Genomic DNA, 12,113 nt, shown 5'->3' with positions numbered 1-12,113 from the left:
TGAATTTATGAATAATTCGAAGCACAATGGCACAACACGGATGAATGGCGAATGACGGTCGGAATCAAATTTGACTCAATAAGTGCGTTTTTTTTAGTTTTGTTTAGCGTGTGTGTATAAGGGTGTAACTTTTTGTCTCCCTTAATTCTGGCCCGGCGAAGATCGGCGAAGAATTGTCGAATTATTCAACAGGCCAGGCATAAATACGCATGTGATCTCATCGCCGTCGTTGACGATCGTTTATGAATGAGGGTTTAACAATTCTTGCCAGTCGTTTCGAATGAGTTTCGAGAAGTTAGCGAGATGGGTTTTTGATAAAGCAATTGCGATTCAATTGTTGGTTGCTGCTGCCTGCCCTGACTGTCACGCTCGGTTCCACGCCCATTTCCCTTAAAGTCACACAGACACTGTGCTTTTTCTCCTGTTCGAGAAGGTAAGTCTCCGTGGAGTTCTCAGGAGGCGGCGATGGCAGAATGGCTGTCCTACATTCAGGTCGTGTCATTCGGTCGACGTACAATCAATCGCTCGTATACTTGCAACGACCCGAATGACATCCGGCTGACATCTGGCCTCCGCGAGCAAGCTTCATGCGGCCACAATTTACATATTAATCGAGAACGTTCCATGGAGACCTCGCCCGTTTCGAAATCTCGCCGAGCGTCTAGACCACAGGGCACACCCGATACCCGGCCGAACGGTCCACAGTCCTCGCCTCTCGTTGGATGACTTTTTATCATCATTCAACCTGACTGACGATATATAGTTACAACGGGAGGATAGATTTCCATCAGAAATCTCCCGTACCCTAGAAACCCCAGTCCACCACTATCTATTCACTTCTGCTCGCTGAAGCAGAAGCCTCACATGGGCATGGGGAGCTTTACACAGAGCACAGATCCTTAGGCGATACGGAAAGTGAACACCCACGTTGACTGAAGGAAATGCATCTACAACACACACCAGGCGCTACTGTGTGCTGGGGCATTCGGTAGCCACGACACGAAACGTGATCCTCTCGGATGCGGCGCTCCCCATCTCCGATCTCCATTCGATTGCATCGGATTGCATCGATGATGTGGTTTGTACATCATCAGCCTCATACAAGGATTGCCTTCCGTCAGTTCACTTTGCGCCAACACTTTCCTTCCTTTGAGAATGGTCGCTCGGACGATGTTAAGAAACTCTGACTCTGGGAATGATTCTCCCTCACTCGGACCTCACAGCCGCTCGAAAACATGTGAGGAATGTGAGTGGAGTGAATCGTTCGCCCGCCCGCCCCCAAATGTTGGTGATTTACGTGCAACGGCTGGTGTGGTGTTGTTGTGACGTGACCTACCCCAGATGTGAAGGAATTTACTTTTAATTCGGCAATTCACTAAAACCCAGCCAGCAACAACCGTTCCGAAGAGCGAACTCACACTCACTCGGTTCGGAGATTTATCCCACACGCTAATGGGGCCCCACACTAGAGGTTGGGTGGGTTGAATATTTTTGCGTACTTTTCCATAAATCTTCGTGCGGATCGCAATGTGAAAACCTTCTACATGTCAGAGGGGTTTTTTTTCATCCTCTACTATTGGAGCTATTTTTGCGCCTCCGAGATAAAGGCGGGAACCAGGAAATAGATGGACAAGTGGGAAGGGATAAAAGTTTTTAGTAATGCTTTCCGATTGAGCCGGGCTAGGTTGAATGATTCCCGGTTTGTCAAACAACTATAACTCAAGCTTTCTAATTCGCTCTCTGCGGCGAAATTTTGTTTACCAAAACGTTTACCAATTTGCTCTCGAAGAAACACACGGGATGTTTGATTTTAAGTGCCCAGAATGAACAGTTCAATTGGTTACTGAACCTTATACTTAAATGTAACCAATCGGGAATGTATCATTTGAGGAATGAAAATGTGTAAAATTGCTTCTTTTGCTTTTTTTTTAAATTGCTTTAAAAGATTCTTTGATGGCTTCTCCTTATGCTCAAAAATCAGTATAAGTAAAAAAGGGAAGATTCTTGATTTACGATATTAGAACCTAATAAAAGGACATAAGTATGGCTCACTTTAACTTCAACTTTAACCCTTCGAAAACCTTATTTCAATAAGAATCGATATTCACATCTCAATAGGAGGAATCTATCTTGATGGAGATAACTTTCTCAATTACTGTTGAGCAATTAATGCCTACTATATTTTTGGACTTATATCCTCCTATGCAAGGGTGAATCAGAGTTTAAGCAAACTAAGGTTGCTTGGAGCCTCGCGCTTTCAAAGTTGAGTTCCAAAGGTTATCTTCCAGTAAGATGGTTGTAAAGTCCTGAGAGCCTCTACCATTAAGAGGGCCTCGAACTCCATAAGGGGTTTCGTCTTATATGTCCACTTGGCCTCTAACTCTGACCCAGTCAGCATGTTCGACGTGTTAGGGGTTTCCAACTTTCATTCTGCCTAGAGCCTCCAAGGGGCTTAATCCGCCAATGCTCCTATGTTTGATAGGAACCATCTCCTCAGTTTCAGAGTTTAAAATACCTTATCTGATTTTATACCGCTGATCTTGTTTCAGTGATTGGAGACTTTATTTCGAAATCTACGAAGACTCCGACCGTTTATGATTTTATGCACAGCCAAATGTTGTAGGACTGAAGGAATCATATGTTTGTGACAAGTGATATTGAAGCGTCGCTAGACTTGGCGTGTGATTATCTTGTAGTGCATTATTTCATCCAATCGGGATAATCAATTCCAGAAAGAGCATTGTTGCTTCTAGCCATGGCAGGAAAGATCGAAAATGAAACGAACATGACTCTAAGAAATGAGAACGAACATGACTATACCGAAACCTTTCAAGCAACTTCCACTTTTTTTAGTTGCTCGCTTAGTCCGTAAGCCCCGTAACCTTATCGCGTAAACGCCTTGAGACGCTTCCTTCACATTCCTTGCAATTTCGCTCGAACGTGCTGCAAAAAGCCGTCTATTTAAACATTCCTCGCAATGCTGCAACAGCATTCCATTCGGTTCGAGAAGGTCGGCGAGCGTAACAAGAAAAAAAACCTGAACATTCACAAAAATACATTTAAAACGTACGAAAATTACAACCTGCACGGGATGTTTCGAATCGTGCGTGCGTTGAGGTGCGGACCATAAATCTGCGAACCATCATCATCCTCCGCGCTCATCCAACCTCACTACAGTCCGCCGGTGAGGCAGGATAAGCAAAGTGAGAATGAGTGAATGAAATTTGATTCCTTCCGCGTCTGGGCAGCAGTAGCGTGGCATCGTTACATATCGCAGTTTGCTTTTATCTCCTTCCCATCTCGTGTGTGTGTGTGTGGGGGTATGTGGGTATTCCATTTATATTTTCACTTCACTTCTAAATCGACCAAGCGCACGAAATCGGAGGAGATGGGCAAACATAAGATGCAGAGGACGCGGAGGACCGAAAGAAATTCACAAGGAAAACCGAAACGGGACATCGGTGCCGCTGCCGGATGGAAAATACACTAACAACCAAAGTGGAGTAAAGTGGTTTGTCTTTCATCTCTCGGCGCGGTTGCCTTGGACGACATGCATGGAATGATGAAGCCTGCGACGGGTGGAGTACGTGAAGTGAAGAATAAAAAGGTGGCAACAACACCCGTGCGAATGGCGGACCGTACCTAGTAGCGGTGGACACTTTCGAGATGGCACTGTGCGATGAATTTCCAATGGAATGCTCTGGAGTGCGGTGTAAGAAAACAAGCGAAAGACAACAAAAAACAGTCGCTCGAACTTTTTTTCTTCTTCAACGCTGTAGATTCACCGAGTAAGTAAAGAAAAGGCTACTCGGCTCCTTATCTTGCAGTCCAGTAGCTGTGCTGGCATGTCTAACGATCAATGGCTAAAAGCAACTTGGTTTTGTGTGGTGTGGAGTGGTGAGTCCTTGCGTGTGGAGGGAAAACTAAGAACCTAAGGACCTTTGCTCCCACTGGGTGGGAGGGTGCCTGAGCTCTATTCGTGTTGATGGCTAAAGATTTTGCCGTTTGCACGTCTTTCTGGTGGATGGGTGGATGCGGGTGTGGGCAGTTTGTAACCAGAGTTCAGTGACGAGATGCTGAGCGAGGTTCATTCATCGACAACTTAGAATTTGCAATCGATCGTACATTGTGTCGAAAGAAAGAGGAGACAACACTCCCATCAGAAGGAGACGTGTTTTTTGACACGTAAGACTAACTCTCAATAACTAGTTACTCGAACAGGATTACACAAATTGTACCTAAAATGACAGGTTGTAAAAAAGGACAAAAATGTGTTATGGATTTTATTTTTTGTTGTGTCGTTCAAGTACTGTCACAGTTTTATCTAAATTTATTGCAATGGAGGACCTATAGAATCGTTTTAGAACGTAGAATCGTCAGAGTAGATGTTTTTGGCTCCAACTATAAGAGTTTTTAGAGAGTTTTTAAATTCAAATTTCTTATTATTACAATGTTCGATTTTTTACTTGTACAGTCCCAGTACTCAAACACACATGTAAGACATGTCTTTCTGTCTAAAACTGACCAGATTCTCTTAGCTCAAAGAAATGCATCGAAGGACAACGTATTAGTCGGTACTCAGACGAGTTCTAAAAGGTCCATAATGGCCGTTCGAATTAGTCTCGCAAGGCTCTGTCATGCGAACGGCACCGTTCAACCCTGCCCGTAAAGTTTTTTTAATCTATTCATGTAGATAAAAAAAACCCAAATTCGACTTATGTTGCAACTTAGACTTAGAAGACTTATGTAGTAAATTATAACGTCTGAAATGTAAATTAATTGTAAGAAAGAAAGTGACAAAGTTTTACAGAATGAACGACTATGAAACGACTATGATTTCTAAACGTTTAATCATATTTTATTCCTCGAATCTTATGCATGGAAAAAGAAGACATCTTTACGAAATCCTGCAGCCAGGAGATCTTCGATTATCATTTATGGTTTCCATCATGACTCTATTTTGCCCGCTATTTAGACAGTCTTGGTAATACGGCTACGAGCCTAGAGCTTTACTAAATAATAAATAAATAAATAAATAGATGGTCAGTCCGCCGCAGAGACTCTTAGCACGGCAGGACCGGGACTCAAATCCTATCCAGACCAGACCTCCCCGTACACAAGACAGTAACTGGTAAAACGAAGTCAAAGTCAATATTCGATCCTACCGTATGGAGGACTGGCATCGCTATTACAAAGCCACAAGACAGCCTCCATGTAATGTAGATTTATTATTAGTCACTTTTTTTTCTCACTCGTCAATAGTTATACTTATCTTTTAAGCCTTATACAATGTTTTGTAGACAATTTATTTGCATCAGTAGCGAATATTTAATATATAAATTCACTAAGACCTTACAAATCTAAATTTAGCTTCATCTAGTGTTACAAAATCGGATTTATCTTCAATCCTCCCAAGAAAATCCATTCTACTTCGATTACAAAAGCAAAATACTCCAGAAATTCCTCCACCATCTTGACAGTTGGAATTGAATATCCTTTCAAATGTTTTTAATCCATCGAAGAAATTTGATTTCAAAACCTTACCACGGTTGGTGCGCTGCTGCCCAAGAAATAAACCTGTACCGGGAAGCATGTCTTGTGATTCTCGAAAAAAAGGAAAAACTAGCTTTTACGCTTTTCCAATAGCAACTTCCGTACGTCGTGTCAGGTACATGTATCACGTTTCCACATCCTTCATCGCGTTTTAACGATTACCGAAGTTCTTCTCTCTCGCACCCGAATGACCATGGTAACAGGGAAGATGTTTTTCAAAGTTCCATCGTGCCTTCCTCTTTTGGAAGAAACATGATACGGTCGTTTTCGGAAAAAGCGAAAGAAGCAAAAGAAAACACGAAACACATTCTTCCATCCAGGGCAGGGCATTACTATATTCCATACCGACGCCGCTCCGTCCCAATTAGGGGATGCAACAACACCACCCGTCGGGCAGAGATCCATGGCGCAGGTTAATCAATTGGCACAAGCGGCGGTAATTAATTTTCAATTTCATTGCAAACCCGCGCAGGAAACTCGGATGTTCGCCCGGGAAGGAATTACCCACCCTCCCCCCAACACTGGCTTCTGTTCCTACGGGTTCCTTGTTTCGCTTTAATTTCGTACTATTTGTTTCCTTCTCTTGTCTGGTGGGCATTCGATTTTCCAAACTCGAACTTTGTTTCCGGCTGGAAAGAACTGCTCGCAGGGAAACTTCCCATCCGGTGGGTGAAGTTTTCTCCCATTTGGTAAATTCTGCTTCCGGTCTTTGTGATGTAACAGAAACGGGACGGCTAAGAACCACGAAACGCACTTGGACTCTTCCGTACACATCAGAAATTTCATCATGGAAACCATTTTGTTGCGATCGTATGCAACTGCCTGCAACCGTTTAGCTACAGAAGAGAGAAGCCGAAAGAGTCGGAACGAGAGACGGACAACGCAAGCATGAAGAAAACAATAACACTAATGTGATTTATAGTGCATAAATTGATTTTTAATGGCCTCATTTTTGTAACCACCAACTTGTCTGCACCGAAGCCCATCCGGTCCATCGAAGGCCTTTCCTTCTCTCTCGCTCTCACTCTCCCTCCTTATATTGCGTGTCACTATTCTTTCTTCAAGGAAAAACTATTGATAAATGGAAGCCAAGTACGTACGCAAGCGGAGTCGCGAAGGAAAAACGCAGCTGGAACGCTTGGCCGAAATTGGCGTCGAGCGTCGACACACAATGGTTCGCGCCGTGTGATGCCGTATTCTTATTCATCCAGCTAATGACGTCTGTTTGTTTCGCGTTTCGGCGAGGTAAGAATCGATGGAACACAAAATTGTCCAACACAAAATAATAAAACAAAAGCCGCCACCCGGTGCCCGAACAAGACTTCCGGAAAAGCCACGCACAAACTCACGTTGGAAAGGGGCCAGTTTGACGTCTTGTCTTGATGGTCGTTAATAAAGCTCATTTTGGAGTGTTTTTTGGAGACACTCACTCACACCCTGTGCGACTAATGTGTTTGTGTGGTGAGGTTCTTGTGCTTCCCAACCCCCATCCTCCCGGACCCCAGCAACGGAAACAACCACATCAATTATAAACACTTCCGCGTGTTTAGGAGGATAGGTTCGAGTTTTTCTTTCAAGCCCCCGGTCGGGTGCAAATGCGTCCGGCAAATTGAAGGCAATTCGCTCGAAATGAACCACACCACAGCACAATCAAAAAGCACCCTCAACAAACAAAACACGGAACACGGGGGGAACGGAAGCCCCAGGAACGGAGTGGGCCATTGTACTGTGTGTGCATGTCTGTGGTCGAGGTTTCCCACATGCCTCCCGTTTATTGGAGGGACACACACACACACACACCGGCCATGCACAAGATCCAAAAAATGCGATCAAGAAGATAAAAATTAGATTGCCTTGGCCACGGAGGGATGCGAGGAAGCCATGGTGGCATGGGGGCCGGGGCCACGTTTTGAAAGGTTTCGGCCGTAATTAAACCATTCCGTTCGCTTATTGAGGGAAATTAATATGAAATCTTCAGCCTCGCGCGCGCCAGTTATCGCCAGCCGATCGACGGTTGGTTTCGTGCCGTTTCGTTCCTCGTTTTCCCTTCCCGTCTGGCTGTGGCTGGCGCTGATTGGTGGTACGTGGAAAAGTAGCAAATGGGGTTTTTGGGAGTCGAGGCGAACGGACCGGCCTGGGAGCAACAATGGCAATGGAGAAGGCTTTAAATTTTCGAATTAATTTACCGATAAACAAAAGTTTGATAATTTGCTTTTATGCGCTCTTGCCGGTTTGCTTTCTTGGTGGAGAACCTGGAACTCTTCCAGCTGCAGGACTGACTAACTAATCAAAGGCGAAGCAGAAATATAATTCCATTATTTATTGGTGAACTCGGCGAGAAATAATGGTGAAATTATTTTCTTTAATTTACGTGAGTTTCGAATTACAGTAATTACGCACATCCCATTTATTGTGCATCAATTATTCCTAGGCAACGGCAAGCCATTTTGTTTTTCACGCGGCTTATAATTTTAGAACATTCTGAGTCTTGCCTTCGGTGCGTGCAGGTATGGAATTAAACCTAAAATATTCTATCGCTTTCCATAAGATTAAAAGTGTCGATATTTCTACCCCGTCAAGGATTTTCCGATGACTTTTATTTTCTCGTACTCTCTTCCGAATTTTGTTGCCTTGGGATTTTTCTACCTGTCGTTTAACATTTTAATGATTTGTAATGATAATATCGTGTTGGACAATATTATGTTGAAAAATGAGAGACAGGTGACTGGTACAACAACAAGCTCGAAAGATCTCGGTGAGCCATTTCCAGCTTTTAGTGACATGATTTTATTCGAAACTAGTCCAGTGCATGGGGAAGGGTTCTGGATGGGTGTCTTAGGGTCAATATCCTCACTTTAAATAATGTCAATGAAGCGTATTTAAAATTTGGAAAGCAATCATGACATTTACTCCCCAAGGCCATCTCCATGAAAATAATGTCTCGACGTCTAATAATTTCTAGACGATTTACGTCTAGAAATCAGGTTCACTTCTACCTAACAGATCCTCTGTGATTTGATCCAGGTTTTTGCCAAGTATACCTCAAAAATGTTACTGCCAATATCTTGTACAACATCGATCAAACTCGAGCTTGAGATAAGTTTGATAAGTCATAGCTATCAAAGCAAAATATTTGCCATAAACAACATCAGCTTTATTGACATATCATGAGGTCGACCCCTCGATAGTAGAGGCGATAGCGGCGCCGGTCTTCACAGGTAGGACCAGGGATCAAATATTATTCGGACCCTGCAGTGACAACAATCCAACTTCATGATATCATTATGTCTCGTAAATAATTTTATAGAATCAATTGGGAAACTTTAACATTGCTCAACTAAGTTTAATTTGATAGTTTGATGATACTTTAAGATACCTACCTAGACATATCAAGTATTAATTTCGGGTTAGAAATCTAATATTTTCCGAATTAGTAATATCAAGCCGAAAAGTATGACAAACTCCAAAAGCAAACTTTTTGCGTCATTTTAAGCTGTTGCAATATCTGAAGACTTCAAAAATGCCAAAAAGCCAGATTAATATGTGAGCATGCGTGTATTGCTCCTGAACAATTTTTACGATTTTATTAGATTTCCCGGATCTTATAATTCGTTCGTTTTATAATTCACCAAATTTGATCACTTTGATACGCACGTTGACTATCCATTACGTGTATGGATACCACATTTCCCATCTACGAAAACCGATCCGAACCACCAAAGCGAAAGACGATATCGATATGCACCGACACCGATTACCAGTTTTACCATAACCAGTTCGCAGATTTGTGAGCTTTCGCTTCACATGAAATATGTTAACATGCGTGATCCTCCCGTGCAAGTTCCGCGCCGCCGATTATGATCGCCAAAAAATCGTTCCACACCCAAACAGAAAGCAACCCAGACCAGGGCATCGCCACAGCCATAAAGCCAAACTCACTCTCAAGTCATGCACGAAAAGCAACAAAAAAAAACCTAACCTCCCATGGAAAGGCCAAGCAAAGCCGGGGCCCTCGAAGACATTTGAGCTTTCCGATCACCTTCCCGGTCCTCACACACAGACACACCGGCTTGGAGCTTAATTTGCAATTTAAACATTTCAGACACGTAGCGTTGCAGTCGTGCCAGACATTAGCACAATACATATACCTGTGAGGAACGGTATACGGGGCCTGCACCGGTGGTGGGTGCGGTAATTTCCTGCGCTCTTTTGTCACCTTTGCCAATTTGAAATGGTTTTGTACCCTTGCCTGTGGTGGTGTCTCTCACCCTAAACAAGCAGCGGGTTAGTTTGGCTTTCGCGCCTAATCCGGACCGGACTATCCCGACCGCTGCACTATTGACGATGATTGATCGGTTTGAGCCAACAACGAACAACAAGCCAGGAAAAAAATGCGCTAACCATCAAGGGCTCTTTTTTCTACCGTGGTAAAGCCCTGTTTGCAAAAAGGGCCGGAAAATGGGTACTTATCGAGCCACCGATCGCTGGCTCCATGGACGTATTGAATAATTTTGCTCAGGATTGGCAGGAGCCTGTTTTTGCCTTCTACTTTCCGTCGGAATGAGAGGTAATTTATACAAGGGCCTACTTTCGCACCCCAAAAACGAGAAATGATGCTCAGAAAAAGCCCAGGCCTAAGACACTGTCTTAACGGAGAACGGTGATGTGTGTGTTAAGGTTTCTGCTTCACCGTCGAGCGCATGTCCGCGTGACCAAAACGAGAGAAACAAAAAAACTTCGAGCGACAAACATCATCGACTGTCTAATTAATGATCATCGTGTAGCTCTTCTTGCGCGTCTTCTTCCTACCCGTGACGGGCATGTCGGGTTTGCTAGACACGGAATTTAGCCATTCACTCGCGGTTGGGTTTGGACGAACTTCTTTCTGTTTCTCCACTTTTCATCTCCACTCAGTGTTGAACCTCGCTTCTTCTTCCTCAACGTTCCCTCTTCGTTTGGCGCTATCTTAAGCTGATGCCTTTCATCACGTTAATCACTGTGTGCTCAAGATGAGTTTTCGAGTGTGAGTTGGGTTTTTTATGTTTATCATTGGTTCGATGTTGGGATTTCTTTTGTTTTATTCTCCCGGCACCCCCCTCCGAACCGAATTCTCTGGCACTCGGGCGTCCGGTAATCGATCGCCGCCGATTAGCTGCGCACTCCTCAGCGAGCGAGCGAGATCGGTTTCAGGTGTCTTGCATGCGCGGCAAATGGTACACTTACAATGGATTTTTAATTAACCCTCAATACCGGGTGCCGGCGGGGTTGGGAAGCCATGGGAAGGAATGACGGGGAGAATGTATGTTAATGAGCAGCGCCGACGGGGGGCCTGCGGGGAGATTGGGACTGCACAGCGCACCTGGATTGATTGCAGAATCGATTCGGAGTGGATGTTAATGCTCATCGAGGTGTTGTTTGGCTGGTTCGTTGGTAAAAAAAGCGCGTGATTATCACTAATTCATGCACATCGCATTCGTTCGTGCAGCGCTAGGTGAAACAATGGACCCTCAATGTGTGTGCATCAAAATACCCATCCATCACCAGGACGGTTGGTATGGAAGTGAATGAGCTGAAACAAAAACCCATCCATAATTTCGAAATCAAATGTGGAAAGATATGGAGGATATCATTAGGCAATTGTGGTTTAAAAATAGGGTAGAAAAAAAAACGAATGGAATTATTTTAGGACAGCGTTAATCCAAGTTGGAATTGGGCAATCACTCCATACAAGGTTATCTTTGGTCGAATAAAAAAGTGCAGCAATTTTGTTTGAAATCAATAGCTTTAAATTAGACTGATCGTGCACAATTTCAAGAGTGAATAGTTTAATTGTTATTCCTGCGTACGGTGTTTCATCATCAAAAGCACTCTCTGACATGTCCCACAGAGATCACCTATGAACACGTTTATGAATTTGAAGCCAAGAGATCACCCGTCATGAGGACAGGTCTAAGAGGCTCGCTAACATCGTCTTACCTTAATACTAAGATACTCCATGTTAGCCATGGCTATCGCTAATACAACTGTTCGAATATCTTCAGCTCTTTAGGAGCCATCAGTTGCTACAGAATGATAGGAGAAGGACCTTATTATAAGGAGCCAATAAATCCATTTATCGTTGCTGAAGTCAAAAAGGAGTTTGGATTGGATAATAATTGGAAATATTGGCTGAAGTCAATAAGGATCTTGGACAATGATGTTTTGTCTTGTTCAGGATATTCAAATAGACATTCAAACGCCTGAGATCAAGTTTTACAACACCGAAGGTACCAGACGATAAAGTCTCAGGTTTCCTTGTCAGTATTTGGGTTCAACCCTGTTCTGTTGTAATACTTCTAGCAGCCTATAGACACATGGGTAGATACATCTTTGTCCTAACTTAGAGTTTTGTTTTTGTTTTCATCAAAATTTAATGACATTACTCAAAAGAGCTGTCTTTGAGAGCAATCCAGCAATTGTAACAAAAGTTCCTTAGCTCACCTTAGTTCACCTCATGCTTTGACTCACCGACTAACGGTCCGACGGCTGTCAAATTAATAATAATGTCTTTAAAGGTTGAA

Source organism: Anopheles stephensi, chromosome 2 (genome assembly GCF_013141755.1).
Source record: "Anopheles stephensi strain Indian chromosome 2, UCI_ANSTEP_V1.0, whole genome shotgun sequence".
In the NCBI taxonomy this organism is placed as follows: Eukaryota; Metazoa; Arthropoda; class Insecta; order Diptera; family Culicidae; genus Anopheles; species Anopheles stephensi.
This window is presented reverse-complemented; position numbering follows the sequence as displayed.